Below are 13275 nucleotides of genomic sequence, written 5' to 3'. Positions count from 1 at the left end.
CATTCTCAATGGGGAAGCACTGGGAACCTTTCCCCTAAGATCAGGAACAAGACAGGGATGTCCACTCTCACCACTGCTATTCAGCATAGTACTAGAGGCCCTAGTCTCAGCAATCAGGCAACAAAAAGAAATAAAAGGCATTCAAATTGGCAAAGAAAAAGCCAAACTCTTGCTCTTTGCAGATGACATGATACAGTACATAGAACCCTCAAAAGACTCTATCCCATGATTGCTAGAACTCATATAGCAATTTAACAATGTGGCAGGACACAAAATCAATGCCCAGAAATCAGTGGCATTTCTATACACTAACAATGAGACTGAAGAAAGGGAAATTAAGGAATAAATCCCATTTACAATTTCACCCAAAAGCATTAGATACCTAGGAATAAACCTAACCAAAGAGGTAAAGGATCAATACCCTGAAAACTACAGAACATTTCTGAAAGAAATGGAGGAAGACACAAAGAGTTGGAAAAATATTCCATGCTCATGGATTGGAAGAATTAACATTGTGAAAATATCAATACTCCTCAGGGCAATTTACATGTTCAATGCAATCCCTATCAAAATACTGTGGACTTTCTTCAGAGAGTTGGAACAAATCATCTTAAGATTTGTGTGGAATCATAAAAGACCCCAAATAGCCATGGGAATATTGAAAAAGAAAACCAGAGCTGGGGATATCAATGCCAGATTTCAGGTCTTACTACAAAGCTGTGATCACCAGGACAGTGTTTTATTGGCACAAAAACTGACATATAGATCAATGGAACAGAACAGCGAACCCAGAATTGGGCTCTCAACTCTATGGTCAACTAATATTTGACAAAGCAGGAAAGACTATCCACTGGGAAAAGAACAGTCTCTTCAATAAATGGTGCTGGGAAAATCGGACAGCCGTGTGCAGAAGAATGAAACTGGACCATTCTCTTACACCAGACACCAAGATAAACTCAAAATGGATGGAAGATCTAGCTGTGAGACAAGAATCCATCACAATCCTAGAGGAGAACACAGGCAGCACCCTTTTTGAACTTGGCCACAGCAACTTCTGGCAAGATACATCCATGAAGGCAAGGGAAACAAAGCAAAATTGAATCATTGGGCTTAGTCAAGATAAAAATCTTCTGCACAGCAAAAGAAACAGTCGACAAAACTAAGAGACAACCTACAGACTGGGAGAAGATATTTGCAAGTGACATATCAGATAAAGGGCTAGTATCCAAGATCTATAAAGAACTTATTAAACTCAGCAGCAAAGAAACAATCCAATCATGAAATGGGCAAAAGACATGGACAGAAATCTCACAGAGGAAGACATAGATATGGTCAACACGCACATGAGAAAATGCTCTGCATCACTTGCCATCAGAGAAATACAAATCAAAACCACAATGAGATACCACCTCACACCAGTGAGAATGGGGAAAATTAACAAGGCAGGAAACAACAAATGTTGGAGAGGATGCAGAGAAAAGGGAAACCTCTTACACTGTTGGTGGGAATGTGAAATGATGCAGCCACTCTGGAAAACTGTGTGGAGGTTCCTCAAAGAGTTAAAAATAGACCTGCTCTACCACCCAGCAATTGCACTGCTGGGGATTTACCCTAAAGATACAGATGCAATGAAAGGCCAGGCCCCCTGCACCCCGATGTTTCTAGCAGCAATGTCCACAATAGCCAAACTGTGGAAGGAGCCTCGGTGCCCATCGAAAGATGAATGGATCAAGAAGATGGGGTCTATGTATACAATGGAATATTACTCAGCCATTAGAAATGACAAATACCCACCATTTGTTTCAACGTGGATGGAACTGGAGGGTATTATGCTGAGTGAAATAAGTCAATCGGAGAAGGACAAACATTGTATGTTCTCATTCATTTGGGGAATATAAATAATAGTGAAAGAGAATAGAAGGGAAGGGAGAAGAAATGGGTAAGAAATATCAGAAAGGGAGACAGAACATAAAGACTCCTAACTCTGGGAAACGAACTAGGGGTGGTGGAAGAGGAGGAGAGCGGGGGATGGGGGTGAATGGGTGACGGGCACTGAGGGGGGCACTTGACGGGATGAGCACTGGGTGTTATTCTGTATGTTGGCAAATTGAACAGCAATAAGAAATAAATTTATTATTAAAAACAAACAAACAAACCCAGAGAAAAAAAAATTGCCCCTAATTTTTCTGTTGTTCTTTACAAGTCCCTATCAAGCTAATCCTTAGCTACTACCAATTGGCTCCATAAATCAATGAAAAACCCATTGAACCACTCAAACTTCTTGCTTGAAAGTTTTATTTCCCACAACAAACTTCAGGATCACTCTTCAGTAAAGAGAAAACACTGTAGCAATAATTTCTAGCTGGTAATAAAAATCATATGTTTGCCTGCTGGTTAATTTGAATTAACCAGTAATGGTAAAAATCTCGATAAGTCCATAGCTAAGGGTTAAATGAGAGATGGCAGTGCAGAAGAACTGACCTAATCATACAAGAATCCCTTTGACTTGAGTGTGGGTGGGACCCAAGAATATGATTGGATAGTCTCTCCCTATATTGTGTTATGTGATTTAAGACTTCACTGTAGCATACTGATGAAAGATTATCCTGCTGGCCTTGAAGAAATGAGTTGCCATGTCTTGATCCACTTGGTGGCCTCTAAAAGTGGTCCCAGTTGACAGTTAGTAAGAATATGGGAACACCAGTACCATAACTGCAAGAAATTGGATTCTTCCAATAGCAAGTGAGTTTTAGAGAGAATCCTGAATTTCAGAAGAGATTACAGTCCTTGTCAACAATTTCAGCCTGGTGAAACACTGGGCAGATGAGTCATATAACTTAGACTATATGACCCATGGAAACTATGAGATTTAAAAATTGTGTTTTTAAGACACTAAGTTTGTGGTAATTAGTTACAATGCAATAAAACTAATACACTTAAATAAAGAAAGCACAAAGGAAAATATATAATATGATTTCATTTATATAAAGTTCAAAATACTGTATTACTTGGAAGCACACATGTGTATAACAAACCAATGAAGAAAAGCAAGATTGTGTTTATCACTAAAGTCAGCATAATGATTCCCTCTAGGGTAGAGGGAAAGTAAATGAGTGCAGAAGGCATGCATAGAACTTCGAGTTCATGTTACTTTGAGTAGTTTTTACATGGGGATATACTTTATCATTGACAAAACAGTACATATTTCATAATTTAAAACTTTAAGGGGTGCCTGGGTGGCTCAGTCAGTTAAGCATCTGCCTTCAGCTCAGGTCATAATCCTAGAATGCCAGGATTAAGCCCTAATTGGGCTCTCTGCTCAGCAGGGAATCTGCTTCTCCCTCTGCTTCTCCCACTGCTCATGCTCTATCTCTCCCAAATAAATAAAAATGTTTTTAAAAGTTGTTAAAGGAGGGAAGTGAAATTGAGAAGAAAAATGAGGTTGAGGGGGAGTGAGTGAGTGTATGTGTATCTATGTGTGTATGAGAGAGAGACAGAGAGAGAATGAATAGCAGCTGCAATTTGAATCACCAGCTGATTAGTCTTATGATAAATCACACTGTTATTCTTCAATATCTATCTGATTTTGTTCAGGCCAAACCGGCAAATTAAATGTGAGAGGTGGTACAAATCAACACCTCTGTGTCTTTCAAATTTTGATGGTGTGGCACCAATCACTAATATTCCCTTTATGGAATGGTATTACTTTTGTTCTTTAAAAAAATTAATATTTGGTTTTTGGGTTTTCTGGGGATTTTGTTTTGCTTTATTTTGTTTTGTTTTTTGAGAGAGAGAGCATATGTTCAATTTGGGGGGAAGGGACAGAGGGAGAGAGAATCTTAAGCAGGCATGTGGCCCAATATGGGGCTCAATCCCATGACCCTGAGATCATGACCTGAGCCAAAATCAAGAATCAGATGTTTAACCATCTGAGCCACCCAGGTGCCCTTGTTTCGTTTCGTTTTGTTTTGTTTTAATACAGGGTAGGTTTACAGCTCTATGCCATGTTAGATCCTTACTCCATGGGTCAGGAAACAATGTAAAGATCCTGATACATGACAAGCATACCTACTATAATTCACTTTTAGGCTCTAGAGAATTAAACATTGGATGGCTCGGGGACCTACTGGATCCACTGAGAAATGATGCAGCTGATGCTCACAAGACTCCATTCTTTTTTTTTTTTTTTAAGATCTTAGTTATTTATTTGAGAGAGAGAGAAAGATCACAAGAAGAGGACAAAAGGCAGAGGGAGAAACAGACTCCCCACTAGGCAGGGAACCCAATGAGGGACTTGATCCAAGGACCTGGATCATGATCTGAGCTGAAGGCAGACACTTAACTGACTGAGCCACCTAGGTGCCCACAAACCTCCACTCTGACTGAAAGATCAATGTGTCTTTCAGCTCTCCAAGAAGTACATTATCTCAGAACCAGTGCCCAACAATCTGAAATGTCTGGATATTCTCTTTCCCTCAGTGAACAGTGACACTGCTAAATAGTAATATGATCCTTTCAGAAAAGCTAGAAGGAAAAAAACACAGTCTGAGTTTGTTGGGTTAGCCTCAAATATACCCAGATTCATCTTCATTCACATTATTCTATATTTTCTGATTCACCAAGTGACTCCGGCTTGGGACTTAGTTAGTGGGTGACTGTGAGTCTTCACTGAGATGGTATGTATTAAATTTTAGTTAACCAAAACTAGAGTGGCACTGATCAAAAGAGACATAGTGGACTGCACACCTATTTCAGCCTTTGGTACCTTCTGGAAAATTGGCCCCTGTTTAAGATCTATTTAGGCCAAATCATTCAGATTGCTGTGCTAGCTCTTCTTTGTAAAGCTTCTCCTTATGTTGGACTTTGTAAATGGCCTTCAGGAGCCTTCTTAATGATATGGACCAATAATAACTGTTTTGTTAATCAAAGCCTTTCTTTCAATACTCACTTAAGTCCAGTTGACTACAAAAAACCATTTAAGTAATTATTTGGTCACTATTTACTATGGATTACTGTCCTATTCATTACCATGATTAAGATTCTTATTGCCCTTAGACCCAACCATTTCAGATGCTAGCCCCAGATGTCTTTATTTTTTCATTTTTTTATCCTTTTTTCCCTCTTTTTATCCAAATTTTAATTTAAATTCTAGTCAGTTAACATACAGTATAATACTGGTTTCAGGAGTAGAATTTAGTGATTCATCATTTACATACAACACCCAATGCTCATCATGACAATGCCCTCCTAAATACCCATCACCCATCTAGCCCATCCCCCACTCACCTGCCTCCATCCACCCTTAGTTTGTTCTTTTTCGTTAAGAGTCTCTCATGGTTTGCTTCCCTCTCTCTTTTTTCCTTTTCCTGTATATTTATCTCTTTTGTTTCTTAAATTTCTTAAATATATATGTGCACATATATATATGCACATATATATATGATGCATCTTCTTTATCCATTTGTCACTCAACGGGCTCTGGGCTCTTTCCATAGTTTGGCAATTGTTGATAGTGCTACCCTAAATATTGGGGTCCATGTGCCCCTTCAAATCTGTATTTTTGTATCCTTTGAGTAAATACCTAGTAATACAATTGTTGTCATAATACAGTAGTTCTATTTTTAACTTTTTGGGAAATCTCCATACTGTTTCTCACAGTGGCTATACCACTTTGCATTCCCACCAACAGTGTAAGAGGGTTGCTGCATCCTCAATGACACCTGTTGTTTCCTGTGTTATTAATTTTAGCAATTCTGCCAGGTGTGGGGTATGGTGTCTCATCATGGTTTTGATTTGTATTTCCTGATGATGAGTGATGTGGAATATCTTTTCATGTGTCTGTTGGCCATCCAGATGTATTCTTTGGAAAACTATCTATTCATGTGTTCTGGCCATTTTTTAACTGAATTTTTTTTTTGGAGGGGGTTTTGAGTTTAATATATTCTTTAAGATTTTGGATATGTCATGTGAAAATATCTTCTCCCACTCTATACATTGGTTTTTGAATTTTGCTGACTGAATCACCCCTGAAGCCCAGGAATAAATCCCACTTGATCATGGTGCATAATTCTTTTAATGTAGTGTAGAATTTGACTTCCTAATATTTGGTTGATAATTTTTGTATCCATGTTCATCAGGAATATTGGCCTATAATTCTCCGTTTCAGTGGGGTGTTGGTCTGGTTTGGGAATCAGGTTATATTGGCATAAAATGAGTTTAGAAGTTTTTCTTCCTTTTCTTTTTTTTTTTTTTGTATCAGTTTGAAAAGAAAAAGTATGAACTCTTCTTTAAATGTCTGGTAGAATTCCCCTGGGAAGCCATCTGGCTTGGACTTTTGATTTTTGGGAGATTCTTTATTACTGATTCAATTTCTTTGCTCGTTATCAGTCTGTTCAAATTTTCTATTTCTTCCTGTTTCAGTTTTGGTAGTTGGTATGTTTCTAGGAATCTTTCCATTTCTGCCAGGTGGTCCAATTTGTTCACTTATACTTTTTCATAATATTCTCTTATAATTGTTTGTATTTCTGTGGTGTTGGTTGTTATTTCTCCTCTCTCATTTGCAATTTTATATATTTGTGTTCTTTCTCTTTTATTTTGGAGAAGTATGGCTAGGGGTTTATCAATTTTGTTAATTCTTTCAAAGACCAGTTCCTGGTTTCATTGATCTGTTCTACTGTTTTGTTTTCTTTTGGCTTGATTTGTTTTTTTTTTTTTCTTCCTAATCTTTATTATTTCCCTTCTGGTGGCTTTAGGTTTTATTCACTGTTCCTTTTCTAACTCCTTTAGGTATAAATTTAGGATGTGTATTTGAGACTTTTCTTGCTTCTTGAAGTTGACCTATATGCAATATATTTCCCTCTTAGGACCACCTTTGCTGCATCCCAAAGGTTTTGGACTATTGCATTTACATTTTCATTTGCTTCCATGTATTTTTTTTATTCCCTCTTTAATTTCCTGGTTAACTCATTATTCTTTAGTAAGATGTTCTTTAACCTCCATGTATTTGTAATTTTTCCAATTTTTTTCTGGTGGTTGACTTCAAGTTTAATAGTGTTGTGGTCTGGGGATCCCTGGGTGGTGCAGCGGTTTGGTGCCTGCCTTTGGCCCAGGGCACGATCCTGGAGACCCGGGATTGAATCCCACGTTGGGCTCCCGGTGCATGGAGCCTGCTTCTCCCCCTGCCTGTGTCTCTGCCTCTCTCTCTCTCTCTCTCTCTCTCTCTCTCTCTCTGTGACTATCATAAATAAATAAAAAAAATTAAAAAAAATAGTGTTGTGGTCTGAAAATATGGATGGTTTGATCTCAATATTTTTATACTTACTGAGGGCTGATATGTGACCCAGTATGTGATTTATTCTGGAGAATGATTCATGTGCACTTGAAAACAATGTATTATCTGCTGCTTTAGGATGAAATGTTCTGAAAGTATCTGTTAAGTCCATCTGCTCCAGTGTGTCGTTCAAGTATTTTTTTAAAAGATGTTATTTATTTATTCATGAGAGAGGCAGAGACATAGGTAGAGGAATAAACAGGCTCCCTACAGGGAGCCTGATGCGGGACTCGATCCCAGGACCCCTTTGACCTGAGCCAAAGGCAGATGCTCAACCACTGAGCCACCCAGGTGCCCCTCCAATGTTCTATTCAAAGCCATTGTTTCCTGTTAATTTTCTGCTCAGATAGTCTGCCCATTGCTATAAGTGGAGTGTTAACATCCCCCACTATTATTTTAATATTATCAATGAGTGTCTTTATGTTTGTTATTAATTGATTTATATATTTTGGTGCACTAATGTTGGGGCATAAATACTTGTAATTGTTAGATCTTGATGGGCAGACCCCCTAATTATGATATAATGCCCTTTTCCACCCCTTGTTATGGTCTTTGGTTTAAAATATAGTTTGATTGATATAAGTATGGCAACTTCAACTTTCTTTTGTCCATCTAGAATGATAGATGGTTCTCCATCCCCTCACTTTCAATCTGGAGGTAACATTAGGCTTAAAATGAGTGTCTTATAGGCAGCATATCCATGGGCCTTTGTGTTGTTGTTTTATCCACTCTGATACTCTATGTCTTTTGATTGTAGCACTTAGTCCATTTAAGTTCAGAGTGATTATTGATACCATATCACCAAGTTTCCTGCACATCGAGTGTTGTGAAGCTTCAGCTGTAGAGTAAATGGGATCTAGCAGGTTCTAGTTTATTTTACCATTTTCTTTTGGACATCTCCTTAATATAGCCATTACTCTCAGAAACAGGAATATAACAGGATTTCCTAGGAATCACACACACACAAAACAGTGACCTAGAAAAAAATCACAAGATGGAGAAATTCACCTCAAAAAAAAGAACAGGAGGAAGTAATGGCCAGACACTTTTTTTTATGATAGGCACACAGTGAGAGAGAGAGAGGCAAAGACACAGGCAGAAGGAGAAGCAGGCTCCATGCACCAGGAGCCCAACGTGGGATTCGATCCCGGGTCTCCAGGATCGTGCCCTGGGCCAAAGGCAGGCGCCAAACCGCTGCGCCACCCAGGGATGCCCCAGACACTTAATTAATACAGATATAAGTAAGATACTTGAACCAGAATTTAAAGAACAATTCCTGGGATACTAGCTGGGCTTGAGAAAAGCATAGAAGAATATACTAGAATCCCTTATTTCAGAGATAAAATAACTAAAAACTAGTCAGGCTGAAATAAAAAATGCTATAACTAGGATGCAAAACTGACTGGATACAGGGACAACAGGATGGATGAAGCAGAATAACAATCAGTGATATAGAAAATAAAATTATGGAAAGTAATGAAGCTGAAACAAAGAGGAAATGAAAATATTGGTTCGTGAATGTAGACTTAGGGAACTCAGTGATTCCTTAAAGCATAATAAAATTTGTATCATAGGAATCCCAGAAGAAGGGAGGGAAAAGGCAGCAGATGGTTTATTTGAGCCATTTATAGCTGAAAACTTCCCTAATATGGGGAAGAAAACAGGCATTGAAATCCAAGAAGCACAGAGAACTCCTATTAAATTCAATAAAAGCTGACCATCACCAAGCCATATCATAGTCAAATTCCAAAATACACAGAAAGAATCCTGAAAGCAGCAAGAGAAAAAAAAAAACCTTAATCTACAAGGGCAGACAGATCATGTTTGCAGCAGATGTCTCCACAGAAACCTGACAGGCCAAAAGGGAGTGGTATGATATGTTCAACATGCTGAAGGGGAAAAATATGTAGCCAAGAATACTTTTTTCCACAAGGTTGTCATTAAGAATAGAAGAAGAGATAATGAATCTACCACACGAAAACTAAAAAGTCTGTGACTACTAAATCAGCCCTGCAAGAAATATTAATGGGGACTCTTTAATTCAGGGTGGGGGGAATCCTAATGATTAGAAAACATCAGAATGAATTTGTGCCTAGCAGGAACTGTGAGCCACCTTATTTGTCTTACCTTAGGGCTGCATAACTCAACAACTCTGCCATAGCAAACTACAAAAGATTTGATATCTTGTCATCCTACAGGAAATCATCCTTGTCTACTACATTAATGACATTTTTCTAGTAGAGAGTGGAAACCTGGGAGTGGCAGGTACCCAAGTTTCCCAGGTAAGGCACAGAGATAATAGACATAAAACCAAATAACCCATCAAAATTTAAGGGCCTCACACCTCCATGAAACTTTCTGGGAATCAGTATCTGGGGCATATGTTCTAAAGAAAAGATTCACAACAGCTGTGTTTTCAGTTTCAAAGGGGGAATAGCACTTTATTGCTATTATGAAATAAAACCCTCATGAAAATAGAAGAAAAGGGAAATCTATGCACAGATGAGGGCAATAGTAAGCATAAAGGAGAATAAGACAGTTACATCAAACTGAGTACTTACAACATCCAACTGCATTAGCTGGGGAAGCCCTGTAATGACAGCTAAGCTGGAATCCTGACTGAGAGACCTGGATGGGGCTTCCCTTTCAACTACCATCCCCATAAGGGCCATATTTATAGGGCAAATGATAGGATCTGAAGTTAAACATTTGTTTGCCTAAGTGAAGTTTGCAGTGAGCTGCATTCCTGATATCATGTCTTTACATATTCAAGGAGACTGGGTTAGGTGTGCTTGACATCCCCTCCCAGATTTCATTGGGGATGGGGGCAGCCCAGCCTGGAGAAGGAGAGGATGTAGACAAAATTTACAGCTCTTCGCGTCGAGACTAGAAAGGCCAATTCTGAGCCGGAGGCCAGCTAATGTCAACCAATTGGGCTCCTGAGTTCACTCATGCAGCACAAGTCTCACAAACAACATTTTTTTAAATAATAAATTTATTTTTTATTGGTGTTCAATTTGCCAACATACAGAATAACACCCAGTGCTCATCCCGTCAAGTGCCCCACCTCAATGCCCGTCACCCATTCACCCCCATCCCCCGCCCTCCTCCCCTTCCACCACCCCTAGTTCAATTCTCAGTTAGGAGTCTTTATGTTCTGTCTCCCTTTCCGATATTTCCTACCCATTTCTTCTCCCTTCCCTTCTATTCCCTTTCAATATTATTTATATTTCCCAAATGAATGAGACTACATAATGTTTGTCCTTCTCCGATTGACTTATTTCACTCAGCATAATACCCTCCAGTTCCATCCATGTTGAAGCAAATGGTGGGTATTTGTCATTTAAATGGCTGAGTAATATTCCATTGTATACATATAACAAAACTTTTTTATCCATTCGCCTTTCCATGGACACCAAGGCTCATTCCTCAGTTTGGCTATTGTGGACATTGCTGCTGTAAACATTGGGGTGCAGATGGCCTGCACTTTCACTGAATCTGTATCTTTGTGGTAAATTTAAGCAGTGCAATTGCTGGGTCACAGGGAAGATCTATTTTTAACTCTTTGAGGAACCTCCACACAGTTTTCCAAAGTGGCTGTACCAAGTTCACATTCCCAAAAACAGTGCAAGAGGGTTCCCCTTTCTCCACATCCTCTCCAACATTTGTTGTTTCCTGTCTTGTGAGTTTTCACCATTCTCACTGGTGTGAGGTGGTATCTCATTGTGCTTTTCATTTGTATTTCCCTGATGACCAGTGATGCAGAGCATTTTCTCATGTGCTTGTTGGCCTTGTCTATGTCTCCATCTGATATTTCTGTTCATGTCTTTTGCCCATTTCATGATTGGATTGTTTGTTTCTTTGCTGTTGAGTTTAAAAAGTTCTATATAGATCTTGGATACTAGCCCTTTATTGGATATGTCATTTACAAATATCTTCTCCCAGTCTGTAGGTTGTCTTTGAGTTTTGTTGACTGTATCCTTAGCTGTGCAAAAGCTTCTTATCTTGATGAAGTCCCAATAGTTCATTTTTGCTTTTGTTTCTCTTGCCTTCATGGATGTATCTTGCAAGAAGTTGCTGTGGCCAAGTTCAAAAAGGGTGCTGCCTGTGTTCTCCTCTAGGATTTTGATGGATTCTTGTCTCACAGTTAGATCTTTCATCCATTTTGAGTTTATCTATGTGTATGGTGTAAGAGAATGGTCTAGATCCATTCTTCTGCACGTGGCTGTCCAGTTTTCCCACCACCATTTATTGAAGAGACTGTCCTTTTTCCAGTGGATAGTCTTTCCTGCTTTTCGAATATTAGTTGACCATAGAGTTGAGAGTCCATTTCTGGATTCTCTATTCTGTTCCATTGACCTGTGTGTCTATTATTGTGCCAGTATCACACTGCCTTGATGATCACAGCTTGTAGTACAACCTGAAATCTGCCGTTTCATTGCATCTGTGTCTTTGGGGTAAGTCCCTAGCAGTGCAATGGCTGTGCAAATCTGACATTGTGATGCCCCCAGCTCTGGTTTTCTTTTACAACATTCTCCTGCTTATTTGGGGTCTTTTCTGATTCCACACAAATCTTAAGATGATTTGTTCCAACTCTCTGAAGAAAGTCCATGATATTTTGATAGGAATTGCATTGAACATGTAAATTGCCTTGAGGAGCATTGATATTTTCACAATGTTAATTCTTCCAATCCATGAGCATGGAATATTTTTCCATCTCTTTGTGTCTTCCTCAATTTCTTTCAGAAGTATCTGTAGGTTTTAGGGTATAGGTCCTTTACCTCTTTGGTTAAGTTTATTCCTAGGTATCTTATGCTTTTGGGTGCAATTGTAAATGGGATTGACTCCTCGATTTCTCTTTTTTCAGTCTCATTGTTAGTGTATAGAAATGCCACTGATTTCTGGGCATTGATTTTGTATCTTGCCACACTGCCGAATTACTGTATGAGTTCGAGCAATCTTGGGGTGGAGTCTTTTGGGTTTTCTAAGTACAGTATCATGTCATCTGCAAAGAGGGAGAGTTTGACTTCTTCTTTGCCAATTTGAAAGCCTTTTATTTCTTATTGTTGCCTGATTGCTGAGACTAGGACCTCTAGTACTATGTTGAATATCAGTGGTGAGAGGGGATATCCCTGTAGTGTTCCTGATCTTAGGGGAAAGGCTCTCAGTTTTTCCCAATTGAGAATGATATTTGCTGTGGGCTTTTCATAGATGGCTTTAAGGATACTGAGGAGTATTCCCTCTATCCCTACACTCTGAATGTTTCTTTTTCTTTTTTTTTATTTATGATAGTCACACACACAGAGAGAGACAGAGGCAGAGACATAGGCAGAGGGAGAAGCAGGCTCCATGCACCGGGAGCCCGACATGGGATTCGATCCCGGGGCTCCAGGATCGCGCCCTGGGCCAAAGGCAGGCGCCAAACCGCTGCGCCACCCAGGGATCCCAACTCTGAATGGTTTTGATCAGGAATGGATGCTGTATTTTGTCAAATGCTTTCTCTGAATCTATTGAGAGGATCATACAGTTCTTGATTTTTCTTTGTTGATATCTATCACATTGATTATTTTATGAAGCTTTGCACAGTGGCAGTATCGTAGCCAATGAGGTATATCCAAGGCTCGATTTTTGCTAATTGTTTTTCTTTCTTTTTTTAATAATAAATTTATTTTTTATTGGTGTTCAATTTACCAACATACAGAATAACACCCAGTGCTCATCCCGTCAAGTGCCTCCTTCAGTGCCCGTCACCCATACACTCCCACACCCCACCCTCCTCCCCTTCCACCACCCCTAGTTCTTTCCCAGAGTTAGGAATCTTTATGTTCTGTCTCCCTTTCTGATATTTCCCACACATTTCTTCTCCCTTCCCCTTTATTCCCTTTCACTATTATTTATATTCCCCAAATGAACGAGACCATATAATGTTTGTCCTTCTCTGATTG

At 39.1% G+C, this 13275-nt stretch overlaps 1 pseudogene; it reads left to right on the top strand.

Moving 5' to 3' along the window:
• Positions 1 to 12904: 12904 nt before the first annotated feature.
• On the top strand, positions 12905 to 12969 carry LOC129510667 (U4 spliceosomal RNA; annotated as a pseudogene).
• The last annotated feature ends 306 nt before the right edge of the window (positions 12970 to 13275 follow it).

This window comes from Nyctereutes procyonoides, unplaced genomic scaffold, assembly GCF_905146905.1.
Source record: "Nyctereutes procyonoides isolate TBG_1078 unplaced genomic scaffold, NYPRO_anot_genome, whole genome shotgun sequence".
Lineage (NCBI taxonomy): Eukaryota > Metazoa > Chordata > Mammalia > Carnivora > Canidae > Nyctereutes > Nyctereutes procyonoides.
The sequence above is the reverse complement of the archived record's forward strand: the minus strand, read 5'-3'. Positions and strand labels throughout refer to the sequence as shown.